The following is a 13,165-nucleotide window of genomic DNA, read 5'->3' on the forward strand; positions in this document are numbered from 1 at the left end:
TTCTCCAAACTTAAGAACCATACTTCGCCCGGGTCAGTCTCCTTGAAACAGATGCGTGGCCAAAAAGAAAAAGGAATAATATTTAACCCAATAATGGTTTGAATCATCATATAACAGAACCGGAATCCACCACGCTTCCTCATGTATCTAAAATGTTCTCATCTCCAGCAAAGTTGTACTTCAAGGCCAACGTTAAAATAAAAGACGGTGAATATAGGAACTTTCACGAAGAGCCCACGTCAAAGCCATACCCTTACGACTGCTGCATGGTAGTACTAGTCCTCCTTAAAGGCCTCCAACGCCGCCTTGAGAGTGGAACACAGTCACTGGACGACCTGCGCACGGTGAGTCCGTCACCACCCGTTACTTTCACTGAACACCCCCCCCCACACACACACACACACACACATACAGAGGCAGTCCGTGACAGTGGCCTGTACACGTAGGCACTGTCCTGCTCCCCGGCTCCACCGCACACGATGTTGCCCATTACCCCTGCAGTCGTTCAAAGATGACACACATACATGCAAAATACATTTGTGTAGCGTTAGGAAACATCCGTTTAAAAAATGGATTGGGACTCATATGGAAATGGCGTCTTCTGAAGTTTTGCCATGTCGGGATGCAAGGACGGGATTACGCCGAGATGTAATTCAATGGAACGTTTATGTTTTGAGATTGACTCATAGCGTTCATGCTAACTTTGCACTTAATTTCCCCTTTGCCTCTGCCTCATGTGGCTAGCATACGCCACTTAGAGTGCTGTGGACAAAGGAGAAGGACAAGTGGTCACATCACACAGTCCTTCTAACTGCCCCCATCCACTGCCCCCTCCCCACCTCTCCCGTCGGCACAGGGGGCTCACTTATTCCTGTCCCAAAAACACATTCGGTAAGAGGGTTCTACTCTGCAGGGAAGAGCAGAAAGGAGAGTTAAATATTAACATGGAATAATGTTCGTCTTAAAAAGCAGAGGGGAACCCAGGAGACAATTCCTGAGTGGTTGAATGCCCTACGTCACACTTATAGGCCCCGCCACCAAACTTAAATGAAATCTTTCAGGTAATTTTGGATTTGATCACAAAGCAATGACACACAAACAAGCTAAGTGAATACATGTATACTGAGCTTCAAAGACAGGGTTACATTCAAGTATGAACTTGTTGTCATTTAGGGCAGGGGAGAGAGAGAGAGAGAGAGAGAGAGAGAGAGAGAGAGAGAGAGAGAGAGAGAGAGAGAGAGAGAGAGAGAGAGGAGAGAGAGAGAGAGAGAGAGAGAGAGAGAGAGAGAGAGAGAGAGAGAGAGAGAGAGAGAGAGAGGAGAGAGAGAGAGAGAGAGAGAGAGAGAGAGAGAGAGAGAGAGAGAGAGAGAGAGAGAGAGAGAGAGAGAGAGAGAGAGAGAGAGAGAGAGAGAATTTGATTCCCCCGAATAACAAAACAGGAAGCAGCTGAGCATGTGAGCCAAGATGACAAACAGGTGGAAGGGATGAAGGAACATGAACAGGTGTGTGATGTGATGGAAGCGTCGCCTTGGCAACCGCAGCCCAAGAGGAACCAATGACGGATGGGCGAAATAAAGCTGCAATCAGCCGGCATTCACAGGCCGACACACACACACACACACACACACACACACACACACACACACACACACACACACACACACACACACACACACACACACACACACACACACACACACACACACACACACACACACACACACACACACACACACACCAGACCACAGTACTATTTTCCACCTGCTTACCCTCCTCAATCCCTCGGCCTCATCTCCTCCTCTGAAATTCATTTCATGTTGGTATATTCCTCAAGAGACGAGTGCTGACTGCACCCGACCCCGGTCGGGGAACAGCCTGCGGGGCCGGCCTGGGACCCACATGCCTCCACTGGCCGGCTTCGGTCATGATGGTCCCCAACGTCTCCATAGCAAGGCTGGGCTCTCTCAGCTCTTCTCCGAAAAACAGTGTAGAAATAAATCTTGACACTTTTCTGATTTGTGGAGAAGGCCGACTAGATTAAATTGTTCATAAAGCCCCGTTTATTTTGTTGTCGTTGTTGTTGTTGGGAGTGATGATAAACCCAGTCTTGTGTTTTGGTGGCTCTCCTATATTAGTGCTTCTAGCAGTTAGTAAGTATTTCACTTGACCCAGGGTTCAGCAGCCAGCCATCCACCCTGGACATATGCTTAGCCTTCCCGTGGGCGCGGACAACCGATTTGCAAATGATAGCGGACATCTGTTTTGAACCGGTTGGGTAGCGTCTAGCGCTGCATGCTGCACACCAGGCTAGTCTGTAGCGCGCTGCTGTTCAGATCAGCCGGTAGACGTTCTGTAGGCGGATAGGCCTATTGGGAAATGACAGGACAGCGCTTGCTACTGATTAGAATCATGAACGTACCCAGAGCACCGCTAACACTTGACCCGCACAAATGTGAAGAACAAAAACCGCCAAATAGCGGGCTTTTTTTTTTTTTTTTTTTAATGATGGCTCTGATCTCTTAGTCACCCGTGTTGCTGAAGTACATGCGGAGAGCTCATCCCCATTACGAAGCAGTTACCACTAATAGAATTGAGAGCATGGAGTGGATTGTACGGCAGCCATTGTAAATCGCTACCGAGGCAATGTTTCATTGACTGAACGCGGATGACGATTCACATTCAAGCATGTACTACGAAATGGGGCGAAGAAGATTAAAGATTGAAGTTAAAGTGTGATCTTTTAATAAGAGCAGCTGGTCATTCATCTCTGTTTACATTACTCAAGACGACACATCCATTTCTCTTAGGACACACTGCCTGGAACCTTGAGGGAAAAGGTAGACATTTTGAGAAGGTACAGAAAGGGTCATTCAAGACCTCTTCTCCCCAGTCAAGATGGAGAGCAATGAGGGTGGGGATGATCGAACATACATAAAATTCTATGAAAAGAGTTCATAACAGTACAAGATGTAAAATGAACGGAAAATAAATTCATACAAATTTACACTGGATTAGATGAGTCAGACATTACAGTTTTACATTTAACAGTGTTGGACTCCAGGGAAAAGCCAAAAAGCAGACTGCGCTGTCAAACGGCATTAGTCCTGAAGACAGTGCTGCAGGGCACATTAAAAGCAACGTGGATGAAGCATCATTTGTGATAATCCTACACCATGTATACACCCATGACTCTGAAACGTATAATCATCTTGGCCCTTGGAGGCCTGATGAGCTGCAGCTGCTTAGTCAACTTAGGAGTGGGGGCGTCTCGGGAGATGAAGAGACCTTTAGACATAGTCCTGCAGGCAGGGTCGCACACACACACACACACACACACACACACACACACACACACACACACACACACACACACACACACACACACACACACACACACACACACACACACACACACACACACACACACACACACACACACACACACACCAGCACAAGTCGAGTGGCTCTGGTCATGCTGACTTGCCCTGCCCTTGACAGAGGGAGACGTCGACTAGAAGATAATTGTGATGCGTGTTGTGCTTGTTTACACGTCAGCGTGTGAGTGCATGAGGTAGGGACGGAGTACACAAAGGATGACACGCCGAGAGCACATCTATCTGAGACCCGACGGTAGAGGACGTCCACATGTTCCACCGCCACTCCCGACACTGAACCCCCCGGGGCGGCGAAAGAACTTCAGAGCACTTTGAGTCAAATGAATAATTCCCTTTGTTCCTACTGTGTGATAACCGAGTCCTCACGCAGGGGGCGGGCCGTCTGCGGTACTCTAGAAGTGGAAAAAAGCCCTGAGATGACTGGAGTTGAGGCCTGAAGATGCGTGAAGTTTAAAAAGCAACGTCGCCGGTGGTGAACCGCGACACGGGGGCCACTTCCTGCAGAACACTCGACCTCAGAGGCAGTTCGAGATCCAGTAAGAGGCGGCAACTACACCATTGCGGTAATCGTCAAAGGGAAACGGTGTGAAATTCAGCAAAAGGAACATTGAGCACCTTCAATGCTTCGCCAACGGTGAATCGAAGGTAGAAAGTGTCCCGCGGGGGAGGAAAGTAAAACAAAAAGGTGGGAAATACTAGAGCGACTGTTATTCCGATGTTTGTCAAGATTGAGGACAAACAGGCAGTCATGGACGTCGGCTAAACCTCTCGGAAGGCTCTGACGTGGAGTTTAATGACGACCAGTCCCCGACTGTCCAGCTGGCAACCCTGTTACCACGGCGGTAGAATATAGCGCATTTTTTTACGACCGACCGAAGTGTGTCCCCTAAGCTCTGAGCAGCCGCGCCTGTGTCCCCATCTTCATCTTGTAAACATCAGTGGGAAGCGGGGACTTTTGAAGCAGGGCATGCTGATGAGGCCACGCCAGCCCCTGACCAACACGGACTAGTGATCAGCCCTGCTAAACATCGCCCATTAAACTAAGAGACGCTAATTAAGAACGAAGATACATGCCAGCCGTTCACCCAACCCCTGCCTGCCACTACAACCTGCTGGTGATGTCCTTTGGGTTGGCTAATCCGTATTCTGTGCCATGTCAGTGCGTTACTTTAAAAGAGCACATGCATTGTTTTATCCTAGCTTCTGCGTTGAAAACGCGGATGTAGTATTCTATATGAAATAACCGGTGTACTGTTTTAATGCAAATGATGTTTAACAAAGAAAACATTGAAAATTAACACTTGTGTCTTCTCTCAAGACCCCTGGGCATAAGCCACATTCACAGCTCATATGTACCGCTCCCCACGGGCGTAATCATTTATGCTGAATATAATATTTAATATAACTAATAGTATATTATATTATGATGATTCTGTCAGTCATATTGTGGTCCACAACATTAATTGTAAAATGCACTCTTCAATTCCCTAAACAATAATATAGTCAATGAAGAGATATGCTTTTTACATGTACAATATACACATTTTAGGAGGACACATAAGTATTCTGGTAAGTTCTCTTACCAGAGTAGAATGTTTACAGACCATAATACCAGGCGCTGTTTCTCACCTCAGACCCACTTCCTCCATTGTTTGAAACGTGAACACAGGGTTATTCTACCATTGGATTTGAAACGCCCGAGCACAATGGAGGGACTTATCGTGAGCAACGAAGTGCTCGTGGAGGAGGATCCAAATATATCCACAAGATAGCTCTCTCTAGAAACTACTCAGGCCGCTCCGAGTGAGGAGCTCAGCGCACCAGTTGGAGACCACTTCTCTCATGTGTGACCAGCATTGTTTTTATATGTAGGTCTCAACCCTGACACTTTGGATTGTTGACATTGTGTGTTTGCCTTTGTTGGTTTTACACACGCTGTTTTATCTGTTTTATGCTCTGTTTTTGTGCTCTTCAACCCTTGTTTAAATCGAACACGCTCTGCCAGAGAATTCTCATATGCCCATAAGTGTTACTTCCCCTCCTACTGGTTTCAGTGCTTTTCTTAAGAGCCAAACAAACAAACCCAACATGTTTGGTGTCTCATCATCCCCTTAATTAACTTTCATATGGATGTGTCCCAATGGCTATTAGGCTTCCATGTAGGAACCTTCCTTACTAGGAGGCTTCCTATAACCCTTACATCTATCTAGGAAGCTTCCTTACAACGAGGCTTCCTATAACATTGACACCTATCTATGAAGACTTTAATCCAATCAGCCTTTATTATCTTCATATAAAGAAGGGGTTTCAATGTTTTGATGGGGGGGTGGAGCTTAGGCACATGTACAGAAGTGACATCTCTTTGGGCCCATCCCTATGCAGGAACACACACCCAGACGCAGCATGAAAGAGACAATATGTAGAGACCCAGAGGTATTACTGCTGCCAGAGCTATATAGAGGAGTGTGACACAGTTATATAACAAGGCTGGCTAGGCGTCCTCAACTGGGTTAGCAAAAACTCCTGTGTGTGTGTGTGTGTGTGTGCACCCGGGGGTGCATGTGTCTCAGAGAGAAAACGAGGGCCACACACACAAAAAGGTAATGAAATCTGCAGCAAGGGCAGAGACCAAACTGTGTGTGCGCGGGTTTGTCAGGGCGATGAAAGGTGATGAAAGCGCGTACCTTGAGAAGCATGGCACCAAACCCACTAGGACGACCCACAGGAAAACAAGACTGCATGTCATGTTCCGCCAGCATTGTGTCACCTCTCCCTCTCTCTCCCTCTCTCTCTCTCTCTCTCCCTTACTCTCTCTCTGTCCGCCATCTGGGGCGAGGCGAGAAGAAGCGAACAACCTGTGGTTGGAGAGTGGCCTGTATTTGTGCAGTGTGTGTGTGTGTGTGTGTGTGTGTGTGTGTGTGTGTGTGTGTCCTTTTGTGTTTTGCCCAGGAGCCAAGGGAGAGGTCTGTCCCATATACCCAAATAAGTTTCCCTTCCTAACTTCAGCCACATAACTCTATATCCCTGCTGCTTTAGTCAGCAATGATGACACACACACACACACACACACACACACACACACACACACACACACACACACACACACACACACACACACACACACACACACACACACACACACACACACACACACACACACACAGCACCTCCATCATGTCTGTCCTTTTTATCCCCCCATCTTCATCTTATCGTTAACTAGAACAGGTCAACAGGGAATATTAAATCCTACACACACACACACACACACACACACACACACACACACACACACACACACACACACACACACACACACACACACACACACACACACACACACACACACACACACACACACACACACCTGAAATGTATACTATAGACCAAAAAGCTGGGCAGTCCTTTTGCTTAGATGTCTTGCCGGAAGGCGTTCATTTACCCATAAAGGATATTCTCAGTTGTATTTTATGAGGCTATAATTAAAAACGTTGGACTAAGTACATGTGAAACAAAGTGAATTATTGTGACATTTATTCAGCACATTTCAAGAAGAATAACTACACAGTGTAGTGGGGTAGGGTACTGCATCTTGTTCTGCACAATATGCGTCAGAAACACCAACATGCTGCTTGTGGTAGCAGAGAAAGGAAGACCATTGTTTACAAGACAGTTTAGCGATGGCATTTGCAACATTTCAAACGACTTTTTAGAATGAACCAAAGATGTGAAAAACCATACCCTGTGTCACTTGAATGTCTGCCCAATAGAACACCATAGATTCCTATTTCGATGCAGCGGAACCTACCTACCATGGGCCAAAGCTGTTGATCTGAACAAAGTTAAATGACCAGTGTGTGTGTGTGTGTGTGTGTGTGTGTGTGTGTGTGTGTGTGTGTGTGTGTGTGTGTGTGTGTGTGTGTGTGTGTGTGTGATAGCTTAACAACTCTAATAAGGTTTAGCGCAAGTTGAGATGACCCTATTTCACCTCTCTCTCTTTTGAGCGAGTAATTAAATTGTGCGTGCGCGCGCGCGTGCGTGCGTGTGTGTGTGCGTGCGAGCAAGTGTATGGACATGCACTACCAACCAGACATTATAGCGCATACACAAACCATGGCAATTAACACCAGAGTCTCCCTCTGGTATAAGGCCACTAAGCAGCATGCTTTTCATAAATTATGATCACCCACGCACATCGGGTACACATTAACGCACACACACACACACACACACACACACACACACACACACACACACACACACACACACACACACACACACACACACACACACACACACACACACACACACACACACACACACACACACACACACACGGTAGAAGACATTGAATAGCCATGATCAACAAACCAATTCGTGGCTTCAGCATACTAGCAGCATCAGTGTTATTACAATTATATTTGTCTGACAAGGGGCCCAGGACAATGAGTGCGGAACAATTACCATTAACAAACCCTCGGGGGATCTTAGGAACCTAACATAGGCTGTGTTTTCCATTAAGCTTCCTTGACAAGCCCCTAGAACCTCTGGTTTAAGCTATTTTAACCTCAACATGAACCGCTATCAACAGTGGGGGCTAAACACGTATACACACATCTGCTTGTTTGCCTCAAGTTGCTTCTTAAATCAATATTATTCACAAAAGACCACCCTCTGTGGCTTATGGTGGCTTAGAGTAGCTTAGAGTGGCTGATAGCTTTTCTGGTTACATTATACTTGCGTACTCCTAGTTATTGCTTCACGCTGTAATAACAGACCTCTCTAAAAGACGGACCGTCAATCGACTATCTACAAGTCTAAAAAGTTTCCTTTTCCGTCCAATAAGTTGATAAAGGTTTCAACAGTTTTTAGGTTATATTTTTAACATATATTTTCTTCAGGACATATATTCCCTTCAAGAAAAAATGACATTAAGAACAAAAGTTAGAGAGAAAGAGTAAACGAACAAAATAAAAAATAAAAGTAAAAAAGGACTAAGAGGAAACGAAAAAGAGAGACAAAAAGCAGGGAGGCGTTACATCTGAAAGAACCCCCTGGTGTGAAGTGACTTAAAGGTGTGCCGGCAGAACTAAGAGCTAGCATGTCTTCCTCCTGCACACCCCTAAGATCAGCTTGGCTCAAAGAACGTACCAATAAATTACCTGCAGGCACAGGTAATTTAGGGACTCCATAATTAATGGAGTCCCTGATGGCGTTGAATAGAGAATTATAAGGTCACGCTCAATTGTATTCGTTCCGACTGCCAGAGGTGTTGCATTAGCATCTGGATCTCCAATGTGGTGCCATAGAGGTGCAACGAACACCCGTTGAGGCTGAGCTTACAGTCGGAAACAGCAGGTTGTACCTCCAGGTCAAAGCAAGATCGCTCAGACTTAGCCCAAGATACAGTGCTTCACACTAACATGACCTGAACCCCCACCACCAACAATCCTTACTTGGCAACCGTTGATTCAACATGTTCGCCGGCAAAATACTGCATCTGTCAATAGCAGACAGCCATTAGCCAACAACGCCACGAGCCACGGCTGTTTGATGGTGTTTCTTGGGGCATTAGCATCCAACCTCCATTGTGGCTACACGGAGGTCCAACGCCAGATGAGTCTGAACTTACAGTAGAAAACACAGTTGGTGAGAAGTTGTGTGTGCAAGCACCCTCGCCCTCTGTGTCTATGCTGGTCTTTAAGACGGTTTAAATTTTTGCTTCCTCCAGTCTCTCATCATTCATTCAACAACATAATACCTTCAAACCGAGTCATAGAGAAGCAATGCCATAGTCTTTGGCTGAATTGCCTCGATGCAGCTTAATTTCACAGAGGAAGTCTGCGTACAAGGCCAGAGTAGAGTCAAAGTTCCCCTCTCGCCGCTCTTTCACCAGCCATTACGGGGTCATTCTCTCACATCGCTATGGCAACCAGAAGGCCCAGGGAAATTAACCTTTGGTTAATGCGTTTATTCTCTTGCCTGTGAAATCTACCAAACAAGCCACAATCGCTGTGCTGTCGTTTCTGTGGATAGCATTATCAATTAAATTGGATTCAATGAATACTTTGTCCGATGCATTTTCAAGGGTGCCCTTGTCATCCCCCATGATGCTCACAGCAGATTGAAGGCTTTCACTGCTATTGGGCCGATTCGTCCTCCCCTGACACCATGGTTGAGAGTGTCTGCATCACTTCTTGCCTTTCCAAATGAATGTCATACCCACATTGCTGATTGGGTTTGTGGATTGTTTATTGCATTTATATGGTTCTGGTTGGAGGTGTGACCGATCTATGACTGATTTTTATTACTTTCGAATCATATAGAGCTTGACTTAGTCTTATCCAAACTGATGATTACAATGACAGGAACCCCTTCCCCGGGTATTACTTTGTAAACTCCTCAGACAAGTAGGCTACTATGCATGTATGAACTGTGGTTGTGAATCAGTGTCGCGGTTGAACCTGCAAAACGTAGCCCCAGCTGGCTTTATTGGTCTCCTCCGCCAACCCACACGCAGGGTGAAGATACTTTACAAAGCCGTTTATTTTAGAGTTGGTTGAATCGTAACATTCAGAGCAGGTGGCCTCCTTTTTCTTTATTACTGGCATGTCAGAGCTATCCTGTGTGTGTGTGTGTGTGTGTGTGCTGATGGATGATTTATCCTGTGTACATGATTGGGAAATGCACCACAGCTATGCTTAAACCAGCCATCAACCACACTCGCACACAAAACAGCCAACTGCCAGATTTGCCAATGTTTTAACCAGTGGAGACCATCTTGAGCAAAAGCGTCTATCGTTGCCAGGAAGGAAATATCAAGTCACGATTATAATGAAATAATCAACAATCTTTGTATAATATAATACAAATCGTACTGTAAAGAAAATGATCATACAAATCCAAAAAATGTGTACACAAACAAAGCGTATTCATTGTATGAAACCACAATAGAGCCTACTCACATTTCACCGTTAAGCAGAAGAATTTACCACTTCACATTGTGAAAAAAACCTATGTGGACGACATAGGGTGTGTGGAAGCAGTCAACTTTCAACTGAATGTGCTCAAATGTATGAGAGTTACACATGCCTTTGAAGGAAAAATGACCCTACATAGTAGATGTTTCATAAATAAAAGCGTGTTTACAGCGTGTTATCAATAATTAGCTTAGTTATTAGCTGAGAAGACAACTCTGTTCAGCCTATCACTATGCGGCTTGATGCTTGACCTCCAGCTCCCCAATAAAAGTCGACTCTTTCGGCTCCTAAAAGGCTCTTATTATATTTTTCCAAAACCTAATGCATTAATATTGGTTATTTACGTTTAGTGCCATTGATATAATGGGATTACGAATTTTATAATAGTTGTGCATTTGTTCCTCAAAATGCTGGGCAGGATTTCATTTTCTTAAGTGAAATTATACATGTCATGTGGCTTATGTCCGTCTCATTTACAGTAAACAATATATTGTTAGTTTAATGTGGACAGTCTTTAAAGCAAGTGCCATTCCCAGCCGCTGACAATCCAGCACTACTGCTAATATATAGCTCATAGCCCTTTTCGATTTTCTGTTTATTAAATTTTCTGTTTATTTATTTGGTTCTGTTCAGGGATCTTGTAACCTTGGTGCTATCTAGCGAACAAGCCAACGTTTAACCAGTTTTGAGCTGAACCATTGTTAACAGTAGTGTAGCTGCCTTTTTATCCCCATCCCCTCTCCAACCTGAAGAACATGACACGCCGCTATCATCATGGTATCATCATGGTTCGCACTTGTGGTCAAGGAAAATGTTTCCCTTTGCTTAGCAACCTTTCAGCTCCGAACCAATTATTTTTGGGGGCGCGAAGCAGAACGCCACCCGTTCCATGTTGGTGGAAAAGGGGTATCAGAGCTGACTCGTTCCCGAACCGCCCATCAGTATCTAGACCTCAACCTCCTAGCCTGAACGATTATTCTCAAGCTCTGCTGAGAAACTCAGTGATTCAAGTCTCGCATCCTTCCCCTCTGGGCTGCAGGATGGGAAATGGAGTTCAACTACAAAGCTCGAGCAAACGTCCCTCAGGCAGCCAGGCATGTTTACTACTGCACCGTCTGCCCTAGTTCCACCCACCCTCCGTCCTACACCGCCATCGCAGATATGGCAAAACTGTATGGGCACCAACATTTTGAAGCTCACCAAACGGTCATCTCCCACAACTCAAAGATTTTGGATGAAAATATATTTCTTGAAGCAACTCACCAAAATATATAAACTAATGAGAGAAAAAGCTAGACCCTAATGATTTCAAGAAACACAACCCCTTTGGAGTTAATGGAATGTGGATTAGGCACATCTGTAGTTTAGTCCCCCCCCCCCCCATCCCTTGTTCATAATCTGCTTCGAACAAGAACACAGGCATATACACAGATGTCAGGAGCACGAATTAGACTGTCATTGCGTGTTTAGCTGATTGTGCTCACAGGCTTCTCCACCCCTGCCTCCCACACACACACACACACACACACACACACACACACACACACACACACACACACACACACACACACACACACACACACACACACACACACACACACACACACACAGTTCTCTACATCTCCAGGGGAAAGACACAACACATCTTTATTTATTCAGCCTTCTTTATGATGTGCACAGCTTGACTGCACATTTATTCTTCATGAATTCCATCCTCGTTTTTAAACAGGGATTTTTTGCGGACCGCATCTAACTTAACCTAGCAGCTTTTTGGTGCATTTCAAATGTACAAAAAGACAAATTGACCTTCGCTAAATGCCAATTATTACACTCCTCTCTGCATCTCCAGCTGCAAGATTATCTTTGAAATCAGGTAAAAAGGATATCAAGAGATAGACCAGCACATCTTTCGTCATGGATGTAATGTGTGACACACAGCCGAGATCACAGCACTATTTTCCATTGAACATGTCAACAATACAACTAAACCAATTCAGAACTCTAATTCAAACCCTGATAAGCATCACCCTACTATACAACTTCAATTATATAGAAGTTGTTCACTTGATCTTTCCCAAACTTTCCTTTGAGAAACCCCTTACCTTAATGATCCAGGTGATGTAGGTGGTAATCAAGCGAGCTTCAGCCGACAGCAGGGAGCAGGAGATAGCTAGGCCATTAGCAGGAGTTTTAAGTCTCAAAATGTTCAAAGTTCTTCAAGTTATTCAAGTTCAAACCTGTGTAAGCTATAGATTTTCCATGTAACAAAGTTTCAAATTGTTGAATGAATCAAACTACGGTGGTGAGTTGTAAAGAGTAAAGTGGTAAAGACCTGTAGGCATCTTCAAAACAACAAACAAGTCAACAGAGCTACATGTGCTGAACCACCATTACAGTTTCCTATGGCCCTTCAAAATAAGAGTCTAAAGACTTCCTTTAGTCACTTCAAAATAAGGATCCCTGGACTTCCTATAGTCTTCTCAAAGTGTGTTTTCCAATAAAAAGTGAGATTATCCAATATGACTGTGAGATATAAAGCAAATATGGCTTCATATAGTATCTTCTTATCTCATTAATATTTTGCCTGTTTACAGTCGGACGGTATAGTCTGTTAAATCTGTGTTGAAACAAAATCCTTCTATTCCATACAACACCTTGCTTGAATGGCAAAATGCTGTGCAAGTTAATAATTTCTTACTGCTACTCTGCATGCCAAAACAACCAAAGTGTGAAACCTAATCTGTGAGTTCAATTTAACAATGGTTTCTCTGATCCATTGCCGAAAACCTAATA

This window comes from Gadus chalcogrammus, chromosome 2 (genome assembly GCF_026213295.1).
Source record: "Gadus chalcogrammus isolate NIFS_2021 chromosome 2, NIFS_Gcha_1.0, whole genome shotgun sequence".
Classification (NCBI taxonomy): domain Eukaryota; kingdom Metazoa; phylum Chordata; class Actinopteri; order Gadiformes; family Gadidae; genus Gadus; species Gadus chalcogrammus.